The sequence below is a fragment of the Chiloscyllium plagiosum genome, chromosome 31 (genome assembly GCF_004010195.1).
Source record: "Chiloscyllium plagiosum isolate BGI_BamShark_2017 chromosome 31, ASM401019v2, whole genome shotgun sequence".
Classification (NCBI taxonomy): domain Eukaryota; kingdom Metazoa; phylum Chordata; class Chondrichthyes; order Orectolobiformes; family Hemiscylliidae; genus Chiloscyllium; species Chiloscyllium plagiosum.
In genome coordinates, this window is record NC_057740.1 from 32,986,792 (window position 1) to 32,998,151 (window position 11,360).

An 11,360-nucleotide genomic window follows, 5' to 3' on the forward strand; every position below is an offset into this window, starting at 1 on the left:
CGGGTGCTCCGGTTTCCTCCCACAGTCCAAAGATGTGCAGGTCAGGTGAATTGGCCATGCTAAATTGCCCGTAGTGTTAGGTAAGGGGTACATGTAGGGATATGGGTGGGTTGCGCTTCGGCGGGGCGGTGTGGACTTGTTGGGCCAAAGGGCTTGTTTCCACACTGTAAGTAATCTAATCTAATCTAATCTAAAGGTTGGTGAATATCTGGCAAATTCTCCAAACTGTCATCTTTGCTTGGTGTAGAATGTGTGGAATGGTATGGAATGGTGTACGTAATAGAGTGGTGATCATTTACTATAGGATGGGGGCTTATCTGGATTGGTAATCAATCTCTAATTGCCCTTGAGCTGAGCTGCTTGCTCAATCATTTCAGAGTGCAGTCAACAATCAAACATGCAGAATCCTGGGGAAACTCAGCAGGTCTGGCAGCATCTGTTTGAAGTTCTGAGTCATGTCAGATTCTCTTTCTCTCTCTCCTGCAGAGTTTCGTTAGCACTCTCTGTTTATTTTGACTTCCAGCATCTGCAGAATTTTGCATTTACTGCAAGAACCAATGGCATTGCTGTGAGTCTGGTATCATGTGTTCACCAGACTGGGTAAGAATGCCATAGTTCCTACCCTAGAGGATAACCTAAGGTAGCTAAGAGGTGAGTTACTCATTCACTTGCATTTTCTATCACTTTTTCAAGTATTTTGAATATTATTTCATAGAAACCATACAGTGTGGAAGTAGGCCATTCAGTCCATCGAGTCTTCACTGGCCCTCTAAAAGCATCCCACTCAGACCTACCCACTAGCCCATCCTTGTATTTGCCATGGCTAGCACATTTCCCTAGCCTGCACATCCCTGGATGCATGACGAATCCACCCTAACTTGCACATCTTTGGATTGTGGAAGGAAACCAGAGCACCAGAGGAAACCCGCAGACACAGGGAGAACATGCAAACTCCACATAGTCACCTAGGGGTGGAATCGAACCTGGGGCTGTGAGGCAGCAGGGCTAATGATTGAGCCATTGTGCTGATCACATAGCAATCCAAGCTTGGGTGTTTTACAAGGCTTGCTGCATGGGTGGTGTGGTGGAGGGGTATATACTTACTCATTAACTGAAGAACTGTGAATGCAGCTAAAAATTTAAGCAGTGTTCAGGCAATATTCCCGTTTTACAATGGCAGTTTCCTTCCCGAAAGGACAATGGTGAACCAGTTAGGTTTTTCTTGACAATCGATAACGGTTTCATGGTCATCATTAGATTCTTCATTCCAGATTTTTTTTTAAGATTGAATTCAGTTGCCACCATCCACCATAGCAGGATTCAAACACGGCTCCCCAGCATATTACTTGGGTCTTTAGATTAGTAGCCTTGTGATATTACTGCTAGGTCATTGTCTCCCCCACAGTTCAAGTCCCACCTGCTCCTGAGGTGTGTAACAACATTTCTGAACGGGTTGATTAGAAAATATTTATCCTGAGGAATTCCTGAAGCAATGGCCTGGGACTACGATGATCTACATCCAAATACCACATCCTTTACGTTTGCAGTCAATACAGGGTTCTCATCTGATCCCCATTGACTTGGGCTCTTTAGCACAATACTAAAAATGTCAAGGACAGTCATGTCACTCTATACTCTTTAGTTTTAATGTATCCCTCCAAACGATGGCACCTCCAACAGTGCAGCACTCATGAGTACTGCGATGTAATCAGGCTGGATCACATCATCAAGAGCCAGGGGTGACATCTCAAGACACAACTTTCTGGTTACGAAGTCAAAGTGCCAACGAGGAGCCAGGGCTGATCTTTTGCATGCAAATTATGTCAATGGGCCCCACAAGAGAATTAACAATGAAGTTATGCAACAGTTAACTTTGCAAAGTCATCAGCATGGAAATGAAACAAACCGCTAACTTGCTGAGGTATTTGTTGGCTGGAATTAATTCTCCAAAGGGTTAAGTGTTTCTGTGTAGTACGTGTGTGGCAGAGTGTAGACGCGCAGGGGTATACTTAAGGAGACCACAGTCTGATTGTACATCCTCTGAAAGTTGTAATCAGGGTGAACAATCATATACTGTCCTCACTTCTTGGTTTCTGAAGGAACTTGAGATCTCTGCAAAGGGATTGGTTCCTGCCGATTGACTGCTTAATGTCTTTGTGCGAGAGAGAAAAATGCAACAAGAAACAAAACCTGCTGCTGATTGGTGAGCTCGGTCTGGATGCAATTGGATGTGAGCCGGTGAGGGGGTTGGGTTGTAACTGTAGACGCCGTCATGCTCAAGTCTGTAATCACATTTTCTTGCTCCCAGCAAGTACTGTGTGTCACTGTTAACCTCACTTTCAACAAGCTGATAGAGTCTTATTGAAGGCTTGTGGCAATCGTTTTCCAGTCAGTAAGTAGGTCTCAATTCTCATCATACTAGTTAAAGCTATTTAATCAGTAGTTGTTCAATCCACTTGTTAAACAGGCCTGTGTACTTTTTCAGAGCTGGGCACCAAGTGAGAGCTTCATAGTAAAGTGCAAAACAATTGAACACATCTTTCAGAGAATATTAAGCTTCATGCGCAAAAAGAAACTGCAGAGTATTGTAATATGTAATTAGAAGTGTAATATTCATTCATGTAACACAACTATGCTGCAAGAAGATGTGTTGGATATTTTACAGTGTTTACAGTCAGGTCTTGTATTGATAAACTGAACTGTGTCTGTTTGGCTCATTCTGTAAAACTCCTGTTCCTAAGTCAGAAGGTTATGGATTTGAGTACACATAATCCAGGCTAGTTTTCCAGTGCGGTGCTGAGGGAGCGCTGCATCATCGAAGGCACCAACCTGCAGATGAGACATTAAACCTTTGCTTCTCCTGCCTGTACTCATGGTTCAGTGGAGCTAAGTTTGGAGGAGGCACTTCTCCTGAGTTCCTTAGCCAACATTCCTCCTTCAGCCAACACAATCAAACCAAATAGATTATCTAATAGTTTAATGCAATATTAATAGTGGAATATTACTGGTGTTGAACTTGCCGGTCTATTCAAGAAGTCACTGCACCACCACGTGGGGTGGCACAGTGGCTCAGTAGTTAGCACTGCTGCCTCACAGCACTAAGGACCTGGATTCGATCCCATCCTCTGGTGACTGCCTGAGTGAGTTTCCTCTGGGTGCTCTGGTTTCCTCTCACAGTCCTAAGATGTGCAGGCTATGTGGATTGGTCGTGCTAAATTGCCCATAATGTCCAAGGATATGTAGGTTAGGTGAATTATCCATGGAAAATGCAGAGTGATAGGGTAGGGGTGAGTCTGGTTGGGATGCTGTTCAGAGGGCCAGTGTACACTTGATGGGCTGAATAGCCTGCTTCCACACTGTACAGATTCTATGATTCTAACAACAAGTAATTCAGTGTGGTCTATTTTAAAGCGAAAAGAGTTTTATCCAACATGGCAATGAGTTGGAAACTTTCTTCAACAAGAGCCAAAGTTAACATTAGAGGCAAACCTAGAAAGCCTTGCATTTACATAGCACCTTTTACAACAACCAGACATTTTGGGATGTTTTAAAGCTGATGAGGGACTTTTGAAATGGAGCTGGAATGTGGAAATCTGTTGTAACAGGAAATCCGGCAGCCAATTTACGCACGGTGAGTTCCCACAGACACCAATGTGTGCATGACCACATAATCTTGATGGAGGAATAAATAATGGCAGGGATACTCCTCTTCAAAACTGTACCTTCAACTATTTTACCTCCAACTAAGGGAATAGGCAGCATCTTACTTAAATTGAATTGAATTTATTGTCACATATACCAAGGCTTCGTCTTGCAAACAATACAGACAGATCACAGAGTTAAGTAGCATAGAAAAGTAAATAATAGGTAAACAGCGGCAAAAATAAAAACACCGGAACAGGTGAATGTTCAGATTTGAGAGTCTATTCAGTATTCTAACAACATTAGAGTAGAAACTGTTACAAAACTGGCTGGTGCGTGTGTTCAGGCTTCTGTACCTTCTCCCCAATGGTAGAGGTTGTAGCAAAACATTGCCAGGGTGGGATGGATCTTTGAGAATACTGTGGCCTTTCCTTGACAGCAGGCCTGGTAGATGGATTCTATAGATGGGAGGTTGGCCTTTGTGATTGTCCAGGCCGAGTTCCCCACTCTCTGTAACCGTCTCCGATCTTGAATGGTACAGTTGCCACACCAGGTAGTGATACATCCAGACAGAATGCTCTCGATGGCGCACCTCTAAAAGTTGGCAAGAGTATTTGCCGTCATGTCAGATTTCTTAGCTACCTGAGGAAAAAGAGACGTTGCTGGACCTTTGTTAGCAGTGCATCCACATGAAGAGTCCAAGAAAGCTTTTGGGAATGACCACTCCCAGGAGCTTGACACTCTCCAGTCATTCTACCTCTGTGCTGTTACTGTGTAGGGGGGGCATGAGTTACATCCCGCTGAAAGTCAATAGTGAGTTCCTTGGTTTGCCGGCATTGAAAGCTAGGTTGTTCTCATTGCACCATTTTTTAAGGTCTTCCACCTCCCGATTGTAGTCTGCTTCAACTCCATCTGAGATTCAACAGACTATGGTGGGGTCATCAGTGAACTTGTAAATGGCATTAGTCTGGTATTTGGCGATGCAGTCATGGGTATACAGTGAGTACAGCAGGGGGCTAAGTATGCACCCTTGGGGGCTCCAGTGTTGAGTGTTAGTGATGATGAAATATTGTCCCCAATCTTCACTGTTTGTGGCCTGTGTTGTCAGGAAACTGAGGATCCAGTTGCAGAGAGTGGGGCTTAGTCCGAGATCACTAAGTTTGATAATGTCTCATCAGAAAGAGGCCCTTGTTGGGGGAGATGTACCCCCTCAGTCCTGTACCAGAGTGTCAGCCTTGACGTCTACGCTTAAACCTCTGAAGTGCGACATGCACTCTGAGAGGAGAAGTCGATCCAATGAACAATCCAAAAGGTACAATTTGTTAATTGTATCTCATTTTTTACAGACTATTTGACCCCAGCTATGTATTTTTTTCTCAATTGTATTGTTACAGTGTACACAACAAGAATTCCTGATGACAGGGCAAAGTAACACAAGTACTAAATTAACAAGTTTCAAACAAGGTTAGAGATTAGAAAACATCTGTTTCCCATGTGATATCTGAGGCATAGAATGGTCACTCAGAAAAGGGCATTGTTTGGTGGTGAATAGGTACCTTTTAAAAAGGAGCTGTTGAGATGAGGGATGTAGGAATATTAATTACTGATTAAATTAGCCTTTTGTTTTCAAGGTGTTACAACTATACCTCAAGTTTAGCGTCAGTTTAAAGTAATTATGGCTTCACGTCTAAAGTTGCGTCGCATAAAATAGATGTGGATTCCTACCTCCAGATCAGATCCAACTTCACATTCATTCACGTATTTTCTGAGACTCATCAATTCCACGTGTATAAAGAAATCAAAGGTGGACTGCTTGTGATTTACCAATCTATGCCACTAGTGGGCAAGAGCCACGGATGCCAGTCTGTATTTTTAAAAACATGTCGCCCTTGCAACTATGTTACATCAGGATAATTTCAGGAATAATGGGCCAAATGGCCTCTTTTCATGCCAATAATTTTGCATTTCTACGGCACCTTTTAAAAAGTAAAATGTTTCACACAGCTTCACAGGATACAAGTTGATCCAAAGGATACAAATCAATACTGAAGTAAAAAATGAGCCAATTGGTCAGGTAACCAAAAGCTTGGTCAAAAGGTAGGCTTTGAAGAGGAAGAAGAGGTAGAGACAGTGTACTCCAGACCTTCAGCGCAAGTGAAGATGCAATGAACGTTGAAGGGTTCCCCACATTACAACAGATTCCCACACTGCAGCTACACCTCAAATGTCCCTCATCAGGATTAAAACAATTTGAAATGTCAGCTGGTTATGAAAGGTGCTGTCCAAATGCATTTATTTCTTATTTTTCTCTTCCATTTGATGGCTCAGCCACTACCAACCCAGAAGCAGGGGTTGGGAGAGGGACACTTTAGGATCAGATTGGCATTAAGTGAGTGTTTCTTAGTGATGAAGCCTACAGGACTGAGGAAACCTACAGGGGGAGATGCAAACTTGAACCTCCCCCTAACCCCCCCACCCGGCATCTCCCTCCCACAATCCACCCTCTATTGTCTAGCCTGCCCTTTCCAGGTTACTAAATAATTTTGAAAGGTGCCTGTTTTAATTCAGCCTTCCCTTCCTGATAAATGCTCACACCCTAGCGACTTTGCTGTGATCTTTTTCCACTGTCTGTAGCCCACTCTTCCCTCCCTCCATCCCTTCACTCAAGACAGTACCAAGCTTCTCGCATCCTATCCAGGACCCTCACTGTCCAGCAGGAACTGACATTGCTCTGGCCCTGCACGAACTCCGATAGCTACAGAGTCATTAGAGTGTGGCGCTGGAAAATCACAGGAGGTCAGGTGGGATCTGAGGAGCAGGAGATCGACGTTTCGGCGCACACAGTCTCTACTATAGCTGCACACCACAATCCTGCCTTGCTCTCATGCTTTCCTTGTGTCTATTTGAGGACAGGGACGTAGGTGCCTTTCAAGAACATGTCCAAGTGTTATGGTCCTTATGGAAACATGGGAAATAGAAGAGGAGTTCCTCCATTCATTAAGATCATCCAACTCAGTACCCTGATGCTGCATTTCCCCCAAATCCTTTAATCCCAAAGCTCCAAGTGCTATATCCAATTCCTTCTTGAAGTCATACAATGTTCTGGCCTTGACTGTTTTCTGTGGTGGGAAATTCCATAGGATCACTATTTTCCAGGTGAAAAAATTTCCCCTCACCTCAGACCCAAATGGTCTACCCTGTATCCTTGGGCTCTGACCCCCATTCTGGACATCTCCCACCTTACCCCCACCCTCCAATGGGAGCACGCCTCTTGCATCTACCCTGTCTAGTCCTGTTAGAATTTTGTCGGCTCCTGTGAGTTTCCCCTCCCCTCATTCTTCTGAACTTCAGCGAACATAATCCTCACCATTTCAACCTCTCCTCACATGTCAGTCCTGCTCTCCTAGGAATCAGTCTGATAAACATTCACTACATTCCCGCTTATGACAAGAATATCTTTCCTCAGATAAGGAGACCAAAACTGAACACATAATGCACTCACCAAGGCCCTGTGTGAGTGCAACAAGACTAGATTTTCCTGCTCCTCAGATGCTGCCTGAACTGCTGTGCTCTTCCAGCACCATTAATCCAGAATCTGGTTTCCAGCATCTGCAGTCGTTGTTTTTACATACCTGCTCTTGTATTAAAATCCTCTCGCCTATCATGTGCCTCCTTCACTGCCTGCTGCACCAGCAAGCTTACCTTCAGTGACTGGTATACAAGGGCACCCAGGTCTCATTGCACATTTCCTTCTTTCAATTTACAGCCATTTAGTTAATAATGTGCCTTTCTGCTTCTGCTGTTAAAGTGGATAATCCCATATTTATTTACATTATATCACATCTTTTCTGCATTTATCCACTCACTCAGTGTATACAAATCACACAGAAGTATCTCAGCATCCTCTTCACAGCTCATCCTCTGACCCATTTTTGTACCATCTGCAAATTTAGAGATATTACATTTAGTTCTCTCATCTGAATTATTAAGTTACATTGCGAATAGCTGGAGTCCTAGCACTGATCCCTGTGTTATTCCACCATTCTTTACCTGCTATTTGGAATGAGACCAGTTTATTCTTATTCTTTGCTTCCTGTTTGCTAACACACCTATTCTATCTTAATGCATTCCCCTGATCCCAACCACTTTAATTTTACATGCTAGTCTCTTATATTGGGACTTTGTCAAAAACCCTCTGCACATTCAAATAAATGACATCACTGGCATCCCCTCATCATCTTTACTAGTTACATCCTCAAAGAATTCTAGTAGAATTTTCAAAGCATGGTTTTCCTTTTGTAAATCTACACTGACTCTGTCTGATCCTGCCACCATTTTCTAAGTGCTCTGTTCAGAATAGACTCTAGCATTTCCCCACTACCAAAGTCAGGCTGATTGGTCTATAATTCCCAGAATTCTCTCTACCTCCATTTTTTAGTAGAGGGATTACATTAGCTACCCTCCAATCTGAAGGAACTGTTCCAGACTCTACAAAATCTTGAAAGATGTCCACAACTGCATTCATTATTTTGAGGGTCATTTCCTTAAATTCTCTGGGAATAGATTATCAGAGTCTGGGGTTTTATCAACTTTCAATCCTGCCAATTTGCCCAGCACCATTTCACCACTTATACTGATTTCCTTCCGTTCCTTTCTCTCATTAAACACTGTGCTCCCTAACATTTCTGGTATATAATTTGTATCCTTCTTTGAGAACACAGAACTAAACGTGTGTATTTAGTTAATCAACCATTTCATTGTTCACCATTATAGGGTGGCTCAGTGGTTAGCACTGCTGCCTCACAGTGCCAGGGACCTGAGCTTAATTCCACCTTTCTGCGACTGTGTGAAGTTTGCACATTCTCTCCGTGTCTGTATAGATTCCCTTCAGGTGTTCTGGTTTCTTCCCACAGTTCAAAAATGTGCAGGTCAGGGGGATTGGCCACGCTAAATTGTACAGGCTAGGTGGGTGGATTAGCGATCAGAAATGCTGGGTTATAGAGTGGGGTTGGGGAGTTCGGGGAGGGGGTGGTGGTGGTTGTGGGTGGGTTTGGGTGGAGGGTCGATGTGGACTCATGGGCCAAATGATTCATTCCCGATGAAGGACTTTTGCCCAAAACGTCAACTCTCCTGCTTCTCGGATGCTGTCTGACCTGCTGTGCATTTCCAGCAACATACTCTCGACTCAAGGGGCCAAATGGCCGACTATCTCACTATAGATTCTTTCTGTGATTATAAACTCCCCCTGTTCCTATCCTCCAAGTTTTGCAGTGATGACAGCAGTACTTTATAGAACAATCCTGGATCACTTCTCTTCACCATTACATGACTTGTTTTTCACAGAAATTTATTTTGTCCATTCAGCAAAAAAAACTTAAACAGTAACAACAGAGGAAAAGTATAATCAAAATCTAACTTTAATTAAGTGTGTATAAAATGAGTTCAGTGAGGATAATCAGCCAGAGGTAATGCTAAACAATAATGCTACTGCATTATCCAACTCCACGCACGTCCCCGAGACTGACTTAGGGAACAGATTTTGCATTACAAGAATGACTTAAATATGATAGCTCCCTCTGCATGGGGAGGGGGTGGAGGCGGTTGGGTAAGGGAGAAAGACAGCTGGGTACTCTGAGGTAACAAAGCATCACATTCCTGATCTCCCAGCCTTTGAAATCTGCCATCAGTAACAAAGTCCAAACTGGAGGGCAGTCAAAATGAAAACACTTGCTTGTCATTTTGAAAAGTTACGCCCACTTCCCTTTATTTGGGTGTTAAAGTGTTCACCAGAAGGAGTCACTGAGACACAGCTGTGAAGTGTAATGGGTCAATGTGTTCTGTAAAAGGTGAAAACAGTTAGGCTGATGGGTCACTGCATCTATGAAATCGATACCCACTGAAAACTGACTTCTACAATCTGAGATATTCCCTGATATGTGGACACTAGGATTTGCAAACTGTTGCATTGATCATTACCAATTTTCCTCTAGCAGAATCACTTACTCAATTTATTTCTGATTTATCATTGGTACAATTACTGTAATGCTTTAATGTGTCCACTGCACACAGGATCTCCCTTCCACCCAAGTACATCAGCTGATTACAGTTCTATTTATGGCTACATGGTGTTAGAGTGAATGTACAGTACTTTTACACTACAGCATCGTGATATACCACAGTCTGAACATTAACAATCTGTAAAGTTGCATGTGCTTTGAGAAAAATCAAATTTTCTGATTCCGATTTAAGTTCAAATCTGATTTAAACAATTCACTGAAAAATGAATTCTTCGCAATTCCTTTCAGTCTTTTTCTGTTCCTCCCTTTAAGATACAGATTTGTTCTGCAGGAAACAGATTACTGCATTTCAAGTGCATATCCAAACACTACTTAAATGCAGTGAGCATTTCTGCCTCTGCCATCATTTCAGGCATTGAGTTCCAGACTCATCATCCTTCGGGTGAAATAAATTCTCCCCATCACATCCTGTTTCCTCAGCTTTCAAATATAGTCATAGAGATGTACAGCATGGAAACAGACCCTTTGGTCCTTCCCGTCCATGCCAACCAGATATCCCAACCCAATCTAGTCCCCCTGCCAGCACCTGGCCCATATCCTTCCAAGCCCTTCCTATTCATATACCCAGAGCTGAAAATGTGTTGCTGGAAAAGCGCAGCAGGTCAGGCAGCATCCAAGGAGCAGGAGAATTGACGTTTCGGGCATGAGCCTTCAGGAATTAGGAAAGTCTGCCAAGTGGGCTAAGATAAAAGGTAGGGAGGAGGGACTTGGGGGAAGGGCGTTGGAAATGCGATAGGTGGAAGGAGGTTAAGGTGAGGGTGATAGGCCGGAGTGAGGTTGGGGGCAGAGGGGTCAGGAAGAAGATTGCAGGTTAGGAAGGTGGTGCTGAGTTCGAGGGTTGGGACTGAGACAAGGTGCGGGGAGCGGAAATGAGGAAACTGGAGAAATGAGTTCATCCCTTGTGGTTGTAGGGTTCCGAGGCGGAAGATGATGCACTTTTCCTCCAGCCGTCGTGTGCTATGGTCTGGCGATGGAGGAGTCCAAGGACCTGCATGTCCTTGATGGAGTGGGAGGGGGATTGAAGTGTTGAGCCACAGGGTGGTTGGGTTGCGTTGGTTGGTCCGGGTGTCCCAGAGGTGTTCTCTGAAACGTTCCGCAAGTAGGCGGTCTGTCTCCCCAGTATAGAGGAGACCACATCGGGTGCAGCGGATGCAGTAAATAATGTGTGTGGAGGTGCAGTTGAATTTGTGGTGGATATGGAAGGATCCCTTGGGGCCTTGGAGGGAAGTAAGGGGGGAGGTGTGGGCGCAAGTTTTGCACTTTCTCCTATTCATTTACCCATCCAGTTTACGAAGGTAAACTGGCCAATAATATAAAGGAGGATAGTAAAAGTTTTTTTAGGTATGTGAAAGGCAAAAAAATGGTTAAGACTAAAATTGGGCCCTTGAAGACAGAAACAGGGGAATATACTACGGGGAACAAAGAAATGGCAGAAGAATTGAATTGGTACTTCAGATCTGTGTTCACTGGGGAAGACACAAGCAATCTCCCAGAGGTAACAGTGGCTGAAGGACCTGAACTGAAGGGAATTTATATTTGCCAGGAATTGGTGTTGGAGAGACTGTTAGGTCTGAAGGTTGATAAGACCCCGGGTCCTGATGGTCTACATCCCAGGGTACTGAAGAAGGTGGCTCGAGAAAT

At 43.8% G+C, this 11,360-nt stretch overlaps 1 protein-coding gene across 5 annotated transcripts in view; it reads left to right on the plus strand.

The window, feature by feature from the left end:
* LOC122565389 overlaps positions 1-11,360 on the plus strand; it is a 130,127-nt gene that overhangs the window by 61,621 nt on the left and 57,146 nt on the right. The window contains exon 1 of one of the 5 annotated variants that reach the window (XM_043721325.1): positions 2,175-2,203. The exons of 2 other annotated variants lie outside the window; for them this stretch is intronic. The gene's annotated coding sequence lies outside the window, so the exon portion shown is untranslated. Of the gene's footprint in view, positions 1-2,174; positions 2,204-2,272; positions 2,397-11,360 lie in introns of those variants that run through there. 2 more of the 5 variants (XM_043721324.1, XM_043721321.1) reach the window with 2 other exon arrangements.